General features: G+C 38.7%; 1 long non-coding RNA gene across 1 annotated transcript; it reads right to left on the reverse strand.

Moving 5' to 3' along the window:
• Positions 1-352: 352 nt before the first annotated feature.
• Positions 353-2,621, reverse strand: LOC122407975 (uncharacterized). The gene is made up of 3 exons (XR_006260325.1): positions 1,965-2,621; positions 1,527-1,870; positions 353-1,392 (listed from the first exon to the last, which is right to left on the reverse strand). It is a non-coding gene; the product is annotated as an uncharacterized lncRNA (long non-coding RNA).
• Positions 2,622-12,026: the final 9,405 nt, after the last annotated feature.

Raw genomic sequence — 12,026 nt, forward strand, 5'->3', positions numbered from 1 at the left:
TGACACGATTCCTTACGGAAGTCGGTCTATAGCCAATCGCGTTGTAATGGAGAGGGATAGCGAGTGGCTGGCGCCTATCTCCAATGGACGTCGTCGAATTCAAAATAATCTACAGTATTTCAAGCCAATTTCTGGAAAATTTTATTGGTATCGGGCGAAGGAATATGAGCAAAATATTGATACCTCTTTTCCCCGCTGTCATCATGATTTTTTACTTAAAAAACGATAATAGGAGAAGTAAAAAAGGATGTATCGGATAATTTGAAATCACAAGGAAGGAATGGAAAGAAAATCGAGGGAACGATAAAATATCAAAATAAAGTGTAATAAATATTTATTTTTTACTGCATTTTTTTTTACTTTGATCCTTTAGTATTTAATCATCTTCTATAGTGGAGCCATGAACCTTTTAGTAAGTAAAGAAAAAATGTACGCGAGTTCAAAATTCTTTTCACATGATATATGAACAAATAATTCGTTAGTAATAAATTTTTGGGATTACTATTGATGTTCAAATTACATTTTTACGAAATTGATTTTAATTTTTGAAAGTTCTATATAAGCGTAGGCAGTAATCCGGCGAACTGTGAGTAATACTCATTCTTCTGAACGTCCAAAATGCTGGAATTTTGAGTCTTCGAACTTCTTCGGAAAGCCTTTCCAACTTACTTACAATTAGTTTGCAATGAATGAAAACTGGATGAATAATTTTGTCAGGATTTTCTATAGTCTGCAAATTCAATGAAAAATTATCTCATGATCTCTACAAAATCTATAAATTACTTTTCAGCACATTTTTCATTATTCTAAGAATCTCAATGTGATTTCTAGTGCACGAGAAAATTTTGGTTAAAGAGTCATTGCATCGATTGGTTATTAAAGTTTACATTCACAGACGGAAAAAATCCAGACGAATCTATAAAACTTCTATGAACTCTTGACTACATGATGAAAAATATAGAAGTACTGAAATGTTTGTTTCAATTAGCTATATGGAAACGTGTTAAATACCACAAACACAAATGACCCATTGTTTAGTCGGTGTAGAACTGAGAAAAATTATGAAAACAATTGCTATGCAACCGTTTAGTTTGTTCGTGAACCAAAAAGACACAGGAAAAGAATGCATTTTCACTTTGTCGTTTCTAAAAACTCAAAGGCGGAGATTAATCACGATTACTGATGGCGGAAGAACTTCGTCGTTGACTATATCACCCAAGGTATTATCATCACGTTTTCTGACATTCCTTTCACCCTTCAAGTCGTAATCCAATCGTTCGTAGTTCAGATAGACACATGGCAAAGCATTTATTTCCTTCATGATAAGATTTTTGAGTTTTGCGTTTTTGCTCTGGTGCGATTATCACTTTCCCTTTCATCCATATTGACAATCTGATTGAAACATACAATTACATAGTTCAGCTGTTTTTTTAAATAAAAGTTCAGATATTTTGTAATTTGAAAAATGAAAAGTTCTCAAAAAAAATGAAAATTATGTTTGTAGTTTTTGGACAATAATTAATCACCGAGCATTACGAAAACGTTTTGAAGATTTCTTTGAGGTCCTCGACAGATTGAACTACGTAAACAGGAATGTTCAAAAGCTCGATCGAGCAACAAATTTATTGGATGATACTTTAGCAGATTCATCTCCATGCAGAGTTATGGGTCTTCGAGAATTCCGTCGACGATGTAAGGTCCAACGAATTTGTATTGAGCAACCGAACCAGTAAGTCAACTTCCGATGTAACCAATGATCCAAGTGTTTGACGTTGCATGCCGCGGTCAAACATTTGATAGCGTCGTGCATTTGTATCTCTTATCGTTGTAGTGCACCACTCGCCTGTAAGACTGAAGATTCAATCTTTGGCTGTAATAAGAAATGTTGTTGCATCATCGTCGTTGTAAGAATCAAAGTTGAATATCAATTCATAATTAAAAATTTTTCGGCTCAAAGCAATTACCCAAATACAGCTCCGCAAAATTCACACTGATAAAGCTTTTCCCCAGTGTGCGTACGTTCGTGGTCTCTCGTTTCTGCTTTAAGAGCGAAAGAGCGAATGATGAAACTCGACGTATGTAAAGTTATTTCAATACTTGATTAGTAAGATGCTTTTTGAATACGGGCCGCACTGATGGCAGACGTATTCCTCAACGCCATTGTGAGTCCTTTCGTACTGATTAAGATTTTGTTGACACAGAAAAGACTTGCTGCATTGACTGCACTGGTAAGGTCGAGGTCGCATTTCACGAGTTTTGCCGTGTGCTTTGACGTATACTTCGAAGCGAAATCTCTGCCACAATTTTTACAAACATACGATCATGTACGCGTGTGAGTATGTGTTCTTTCAAAAGATTTTTTGAACTGAAAAATGAAAAAATGTCAATGGAGAAAGAAGACTACAAATAAAATTCGATTAGAATTTTCGTGATTATCGAAAAACTTGCTTATCATGTTACAATTACCTGTATCTTTTACCACTTGTTTCGTAAAGCTAAGATTTGACTTGTGGATAATGAATGCGTTTGTGAATACGAAACTGTCATCAATTACTGGGGTGGGGTTCAATATGTCGAATAACTGAATTGTAGAACGGTCGATATTTCAAAATTTTTAAATTTGTGATATCAGTTTGGAGAAAAATAAGTAATTCGAAATTCTTATTCCCGATCGACTATTCAGCAGATTGCGTGTTTAATCAAAAATTCCTTCTTTGAATTCGTATTTACCAGAAAATATATATTTCAATAATTTTCATTTCGAATCAATTTTAACAGACCATCCGAATGTCAAAAGTTCATATTTTCGAATTCAAAATGGAGATTAATTGTTTTACTGACAGACCAGAATATACAGTAGCAAAAAATCAAAAGTGAAATTTTCGAGCCTATAAAACTTAGATATGCAGAATAGCGATGGCTCGAAAAGGCGAAATTCAAAATGGTAATGTTTAAAATTGGAGATCACCGGTCTGAGTAAGTGAGTGAGTGAGACGCGTGTATTTGAAGCTCTCCACTGCATTTCTTCATTTTGACTGTTCGACATTTTGGTGTTTCAGTATTTCAACCTCAGTAATATTTGGTCTTTCGTTATTATATTTTCAAAATTGTGAATTTTCACAGTATCGCTGACTGTAGTTTTACTTACACTGACTGTAATTTATGAATGGTGTAACAAATTCTCTTTTCTTTTTTGTTTATCGTGTTCCTACTTGTACAGAGATTCACTCACATAGACGACATATATATATATAGATATGTTGAAGCATTGTAACAAACAACAAAATGATTTATTATAACATTGGCGTACAGTTGCGCACATATTCCTTCTGACTCACAAGCCCAAAATAGTGATTGATTTTTTCTCCTTTTTGTTTTTTTTTCTTTTACACAATGATATCGTACACGTTATAAATTTTTACGACTTTGATACAATGAATATACCTTGATATTTAATTTGAGATCATTTGCAGGACATTCATCAATATGATACTAGAGATTAACTTATCTAATCTTGCTCCTTATTCCGACCGTTGCACCATCGATGTAGTGAATGTTCAGGTGGATATTTCGGTTGAAGCCTCGATGTACTGCGGAGGTGCTTTCGAATGCTTGACGTCCCTTTACGGTTACACGACGAGTCACAACTTTTTGTGATTGACCCAAGGTGACGCTCAGTTCGAGGCACGATCGATTCGAAGGAGTATTTTTATGGAGATTGTTTTTTGGTTGAATACACTTTTTCTTTTCCCTCTTTTTTTTATATATATGTCCACAGTATGAATTAGGCGACGGTTACAGACAATATAGCGTTTGATGACGGCGTGGTTGACGCAGACATATAGATATCGTTATACAGAACTATACAGAGATTAACAATTATATGTTCACGGTAAGGTGGTCGACAATCAAGTGTCCTTTCTCGATCGCACGGTTGAGCGACAGCTCGGATCGACCAATCAATTTTTCGGGAGAAGGGGCAAACTCCCTACTCGCTCATACACTACCTTACATTTATCCCCCTTATTTCGTGAATAAGATGACAAACGAATTAGTGAAGACACATTATGCGCGAAATAACAATGTACAATACGAATGACTCGTTATAAGCCTCCATTAATAGAATATTTTTAACGGTAACTTAACATAATCCCTTTTTTTTTTTTTTTTTTTCGCATTTAATACCGACAAGCACGAGTAAGCTAAACTGGGCTGATGTATTTTTTTAAGCTACATCGATTATACACATTTTTTACGACATTGTGATTATCGGGATCTACTAGCATAAACGCGTTTTTTCCGATAATTTTCGCAATCCTGTATGGTCCCTGATAGAGGTGGAAAAATTTGGCAGTCACCCGTTCGTGAGCCCTGGATTGAAATGGTACTCTGAGTAAAACAAGATCACCGATTGACAATGTAACTTTGGAGACATTACGTTGTGCATTCTTTCTGTGCTCAAATTGTGCTTTTATACGTGTATTGGCGAGCATAATCTTATCATGATGACTGACTCTAATCCCTTGGGGAAATGTGACCAGCGCATCGATTTTTTCCGTCGGACGTTCCCCGAAATGCAACTCGTGTGGAGTAAATCCAGTACTGGAGTGTACAGTGACATTTAAAAATGATTCGATGTTAGCAATGTGTAATGCCCATTTGGTATGTACGTCGGAACACAATGTGCGGAATAACCGACCCAATTCCCTCATAACGCGCTCGGTAGGATTACTTTGCGGATGTCGGATTGAGGAAAAGGTAATTTTAATTCCTTCTTGAGCGAGTCGGGACCTCCATATAGGTGACGTGAATTGAGTACCATTATCGGAAAGAATGGTCACCGGTTTACCGACTTCCTTGAGATAATTCGTAAGAATCCATTTCAATGCTGCTCTAGTATTGGCCTTACGTAACGTATATAATTTGACATATTTTGAAAATGCATCAAGCACAACAAAAATATATTCGGTACCTCCGACGGATCGAGGTAAAGGACCATAAAAATCGACCGTCACTAGCTCATTAGGTTGACTAGCGGGGATTAAATTAAATTCTCCCTGCATGGAATAGTTAAGGCATTTTACTCTCTGACATAGGTCACAGCTGAGTACGTATTGCTTAACCTGATCGCTCATGCGATCCCAATAAAAATGATTCCGAATATATGCCAACGTCTTCGAGATACCAGGGTGCCCGAGTTTATGATGAGTGAATTCGATCAATCGCTTCCCCAGTTCAATGGGAGTGACAACCAACCACCGATTATCTGTTGAGGCTCTAAACAAGATTTCGTGTTGTATTTGGTAGGGCATAGCTGCATTACTATCGCGTACGAGGGACATAAGCTTCAATATATGTTCGTCATTCTGCTGAAGTTTTTTAATATTTTTTAAATCCCTTTGTAGTGATTTTGGCAAAGCATCCCATGATTTTGATAATTTAAACTGGTTATACGATACCGATTTGTCTTTATTCTGGAGGGTCAAATTTGCAGTGATTTTAGCGATGATGAGGTGGTGGGGATTTTTTATAGCCTCGAAATTTCCATTCGGGTTTCTACTGAAGAAATCTGCGACGAGATTATCCGCACCCGTACAATGTGAAACTGTAAAGCTATATTGCTGTAAATAGAGACTCCATCTGATGAGTCGAGGTGTATGAAATGAGGTAGTATTCAAGAAGGTAAGGGCTTCGTGATCGGTGATGATCTGAAAATGAGCACCGACTAGATACACCCGCCATTTACTAATTGCATACACGATCGCGAGTAGTTCCTTTTCACTAGTGTTATAATTCGATTCAGCGGCGTTGAGACAACGGCTAACGAGAGAAATGATATAATTGTCACCCTCAGCATCAGTTTGATACAAGATACCGCTGATTCCCGTATCTGAGGCATCTGTTTGAATTTTGAAAGGGAGGCTTGATATCACGTGACTAAGCATCACGCTATTTGCAAAACAATCCTTTAAAGCCTGAAACGCTTTAGAATGATCCTCAGTCCATCTCCACACACTCTTGCTTTTCAAAAGATCGCGAAAAGGGTCAATAAAATGAGAGTGACGAACGCTGAACTGACGATAATACGTACAGACGCCAATAAATGACTGCAGTTCCTTGCGATTCGTGGGTTCAGCAAAATTGCGAATTATTTCCAACTTATCATGAGCAGGCTTGATGCCTTCAGTCGAAAGTATGAAGCCGAGAAAACTCACTTCCTTTCTGAAGAAGAGGGACTTATCAAGCCTTAATGTGAACTTGTGTTCTTGTAACCTGTGAAACAATGCATCGATATGTTTTAAGTGTTCGTCCACCGTTTGCGAATAAATTAAGAGATCATCGATGTAACAGGTTACAAATGAATCGAACTCGTTACCAAGGGCCATATTTAAAGCGCGGATAAATCCGCTCCCAGCAGTTTTTAGGCCAAAGGGAATTCTACAAAATTGGTAGAGTTGTGAGCCATACAAAAAAGTCGTATATGGTCGTGACTCTACCGACAGAGGAATCTGCCAATATCCATAGGCCAAATCTGTAGTGGAGAGAAATTTCGTCCCATGATATTTCTGTAATAACTCATTAATGAGCGGGGGGGACTCATTATCAGATTCAATAATATCATTGATGAACCTAGCGTCGAGACAAATCCGAATACGACCGTCCTTTTTTCGAACTATTCTCAGTGGATTGCAATACTGACTGGATGATCTTTCAATGATGCCCGCTTCTACCATTTCTTTTAATTCCTGACCTACAGCTTCGCGCAGTGCGAATGGAATCGGATACGATCTCCGAACGATCGCCTTTGAATCCTTTAGATGAATTTTGTGTTCATAGCTCCCTGCTCCGCACGTTTTATACGAAAATAAATAACGATATTTCACAAAAAGCTGGTGAAATTGGTTCCGGCAGTCCTCAGAGCATTCCGGTAACGAATCAACAATCACTTGAACATCTGACAAATATTCTTTTTCTTCATTGGTTTTATATAAATTACTACATTCGTACGATTCAACGCGAGCAAATTTTATTTCATTGAACGGCTCCGATTCCAGTTCCTCGATCTCGATATTTACTTCGCAATCAGTCATTTTTGTTTTTTCGTTGTTTTTTATATAAGCTGAGTTTAATTCTTTACTACTCTGCCCATCGGAGCATACATTGTCGAGAATAGCTTTCTTAATTTCAACCCTTTCGACACTGCCGTTGGCGCTATCCCCCATCCGTGCGTATTCGGTGTCGTCTGCAGGATAGCTTGTACGTAGAATTTGTATATATGTAATATCTTCATCTTTTGTCACATTTATTTTATCGGGCGCGATTTTACCAAACGATACGAGTTCCGCCGGAATGTTTTTGTGATTAACAGTTATCGTTTTATAACAGAAATCTATGATAGTACCCGTACGGCTCATCCAATCACTGCCTAGAATCATAGGACTTGATAAATGAGGGACTACGAGAAAGACTGTTTCAATTTTTTGTTCCCCTATCATAATCTCGAGGCGAATCTGTTTCCTTACCGGCGTAGATTTTTTTCCTATAGCGCCAAGCACTACGATATTCGACACGGGCAGTTCGACAAGCGCGTTTATGTTTTTTAGATAATTGTAAAATTCTTCTGAGATACAGGTTATCTGGCTGCCGGTATCCAATAAAGTCTGAGTGGGAAATTGACATTGAAATGTTATTACGTGGGGACATAAAGATAATTCGAGTGAACTTTCTTTTTTGGGCATTTTCATATCCGTTTTGATTGTTGACGTGAGGTCCTCGAATAGATCATAGGGTGTACGGCGCACGTGGGGACCTTGGCTCATGGCACCGCATATTAGTTTAAATCTTGAGACTCAGTAGATTCACTTGAGAATTGTGGTGGTGGAAATGCTATCGACTCACCAGGAAGTTCATTAACATGATACGTCGGGGGGGGGGGGGGGAGGGTACGGAAAGATCTGGAATAGGATACCACGGCTGGGCATTGACGTCTATCCCCCGAGCACGATATGCGGTCTGGTGCGTGTTCAAATTATTATTCTGCGGATTATTAGCCTGGCGTGAATAGCCACTACTGCCGCTAGTATTTGGTGAATTATTCGAACTCAAACTATTGTTATTATTGTTTGCATTCGGGGTTACAGCACGTCTAACATCGCGATTACGACTTTCTTCATATGAAGAGTCAAGTTGAGCGAGAGCTCGGGCTACTACATTGATATCACCGTAATCAATTGTCACTAAAGCGTCACGAGCTCTCATCGGTAGTTGCTGAACGACACTATAATTGATTTCGTATTGATCGATTTTGGGAGTGAAATATTGCGCGGTGCTGGCCTGTTGATGAAAATACGTTTGCATGGGACCGTTCGACGGATCATATCGACGCGCGGACCACTGTGCTTTTAAACGCACCTGTGTCGGGATCGAATAAAATTCGTCTATGAATGACTTTTTGAATTCTTGGAATGTTTTATGTACCCCTTGTTGAGCCCGATACCAATCTTTCGCCCGCCCCTCTAATAACGTCTCCAATACTAACAGTTTGCAATCGTCCGGTACCTTTTTGATTAGAAAATATTTCTCCACACTCTCCACGAATTCATTAGGATTTAGTCAGAAATCATTTCCAAATCTTGGTGGTTTAATGTTTAAATTCATTGACTGTATACCTCTCACCAGCCCGTTGAGCATACCTGTACTTGTTTCCGGTGGCTCCTCACTTGAAAATGATGCATGTCGTAAATTCTCATTCTCGGCTCGCAGTTGCCGGACTTGTTCATTCATTCTGATCATGTCATTCCGCATGTCTTCTATTTCGTTAACGAGTCTCACTCTGACGTTCTCCCACTCTATACGTTGCCGGTTGATACGTTCTCTATCAATTCGCAATTGCTCGACTTCAGAAGCAACGTTACCTGCTACAGGATTATCATTCGTATTATTTAGTGACATATTTAATAACATAGGATTATCCCTGTTCTCGAACGATTTCGCAGGCACTTGTTTTTTTGTTTTAGAACGAGTATTCATGAGATACTATCTATTTGTACATCCGATCAAAACAAGGTCATAAATTATTACACAAACACTTTCTTTGCTAGGGATTTGAATTCGATTTATGAAGAGAAGTGAAATGATCTCGGTTTCGAAATGTGTTTTCCACGTCGTATTTCGTCGTGGCCCCACGTTGGGCGCCAATTGTAACAAATTCTCTTTTCTTTTTTGTTTATCGTGTTCCTACTTGTACAGAGATTCACTCACATAGACGACATATATATATATAGATATGTTGAAGCATTGTAACAAACAACAAAATGATTTATTATAACATTGGCGTACAGTTGCGCACATATTCCTTCTGACTCACAAGCCCAAAATAGTGATTGATTTTTTCTCCTTTTTGTTTTTTTTTTCTTTTACACAATGATATCGTACACGTTATAAATTTTTACGACTTTGATACAATGAATATACCTTGATATTTAATTTGAGATCATTTGCAGGACATTCATCAATATGATACTAGAGATTAACTTATCTAATCTTGCTCCTCATTCCGACCGTTGCACCATCGATGTAGTGAATGTTCAGGTGGATATTTCGGTTGAAGCCTCGATGTACTGCGGAGGTGCTTTCGAATGCTTGACGTCCCTTTACGGTTACACGACGAGTCACAACTTTTTGTGATTGACCCAAGGTGACGCTCAGTTCGAGGCACGATCGATTCGAAGGAGTATTTTTATGGAGATTGTTTTTTGGTTGAATACACTTTTTCTTTTCCCTCTTTTTTTTATATATATGTCCACAGTATGAATTAGGCGACGGTTACAGACAATATAGCGTTTGATGACGGCGTGGTTGACGCAGACATATAGATATCGTTATACAGAACTATACAGAGATTAACAATTATATGTTCACGGTAAGGTGGTCGACAATCAAGTGTCCTTTCTCGATCGCACGGTTGAGCGACAGCTCGGATCGACCAATCAATTTTTCGGGAGAAGGGGCAAACTCCCTACTCGCTCATACACTACCTTACAATGGAAAGAGTGATAGTTGAATTTACGAAAAATCGATATTTTAGTCATCGTCCTATGGGCGATTGTTATATTCTATTTTCGATGTAAACGTGCTTCGAACCTTGCAGTTTCTGCTTTATTTATTTTCGGCATTCAAAGCTCTAGTCGAATCTATCTGTCTCCATATTATCATTCGAAGTTTATAAACTCCAGATTTTAGCTGTTCGAAATTTTGGTCATTCCAACATTTGATCCCCACCCAATTACTGAATATCCGGTTCGACTCGTTCATGTCTACGGTTCTCACCGTTGTCTCCATCTTTACAACTTTTTCGTCATTTTCCACTATATATTCGACCGTTTCCATCGGTACTTTGTCAATGTCGCGGACCAAACACTGCTTTCACATGATTTGATACATTCATGAAATTTCTCATATAAATTCGAGTTTCTAAACGTTGTCTCAATTTAGGCAAATAAGTAAATGCAAATGAGAGAATTCATATTGGTAACATTACCTCACTTAAGTTGTCTATGCTTTCCACGTCTTTCATCTGCATCGAACTTCCACTCTCCTCTTCATCCGAATTTAGATTCAGTCGCTTCTAATCATTAAACCCAGATCAGTACTCTTATCCGGCATAATTGGATAAAGAATCGCTGCCAAATCATCTTCAAAATTTTCACTGATTTTGTTTTTACCTCCGCATCCACAGGCAATTCAGGCATTCTCTCATCCAGGTTAACGGCGAAATTCTCCATACTGGTAACTAATCTTTCGTAGGAGAATAGCAAGGATTTGAACTTTTCGTTCCTTATTTCGTTACAGCGCTCTCCTTGAAAGCCAAATAGTAATGAGTCCACAGAAGAGCAAAAGTTGATTCACGTGGGTTATTTTACTTGGGTTGCTGAAGTGATCGTGGTTTTCCAAGGCGATGGAACGACAACAGAGCAGCTGTCAAAAGTATCCGCTTGGAAACAATTCGCTATGCTCATAATTGTGGCAAACCTTGAATCATCAATGATGTTAAAATACAACTAGATCAATCCAACCTGCAATGAATGAATTTATTAGAATCAAGACTTACCATAGGGGAATTGCAAGAAGTATATAATATCTTGAGAGCCTGCTGGATAGTCCCTCGGATCTATGATTGATGCAAAATGAGAAAACCAGTCCAGGAGACGAGTTGCATCAGCCTCAACACAAATAGTTGATACGTCATGTCCTGGGACGTCAACAGACAACCGTACATACCAATGGCTTGAATTCATTCCATATGTAGTGAATCAGCGAGAACATAGGCCTACTTGCCTTGTAGCCGTTCAGAATACTCATTTGGATCTGTAACAATAACAAGTCCTGAACAATTCAGAGTGAAACCTTTTATGGCCAAGGTTTCTAAATTGCATGCTCACTGAACTCAAGTTGCTAAATGGCTCCTGAGCTTCGTAATTCAATAAAATCACATGCCAATTTTACCCCCACCACGGCGAATCGTTTTATTCAGAGAAAGTATAGTCTCGGCGAGAGTCTCGGGCCAGCAGACGACAGGGCTGTCAATGTACTTGTCCTGAGACTCTACCGAGTCTCTTGATTTCCAAAACCCGTTCTGGTGCCAAAACGTCCCGGCGCCAGAACGTCCTCGCGCCCAAATGTCCAAGCGCACAAACGGCTCGCGTCAAAACTGCCGCGCCAAAACGGTCGCGCCAAAACGGCGGTGCCAAAACGTAACGTATCCTTCAATTATTATTTTGTGGCATTCGGAACGGCCTCTGCTCGTTTTTGTTTTGATTCTGATTCGTCGAGGATTGAGAGGCTTCTTTTTTGTGTTTATTGGTCCATGCTGATCGATCTTTCCCAAAAATTCGGTCAATTGCTCGAGCGTTTTGAATCCTCGGCTGATTATATTATCGTCGTTTGGATTTCATCCGTGTAGTGTTGCGAGAATGACGCAATTATGTTCTCGTCACTGGGAGAAATAATGTGATCCTTCGCGGCTC

Source organism: Venturia canescens, chromosome 3, assembly GCF_019457755.1.
Source record: "Venturia canescens isolate UGA chromosome 3, ASM1945775v1, whole genome shotgun sequence".
NCBI classification, from domain to species: Eukaryota; Metazoa; Arthropoda; class Insecta; order Hymenoptera; family Ichneumonidae; genus Venturia; species Venturia canescens.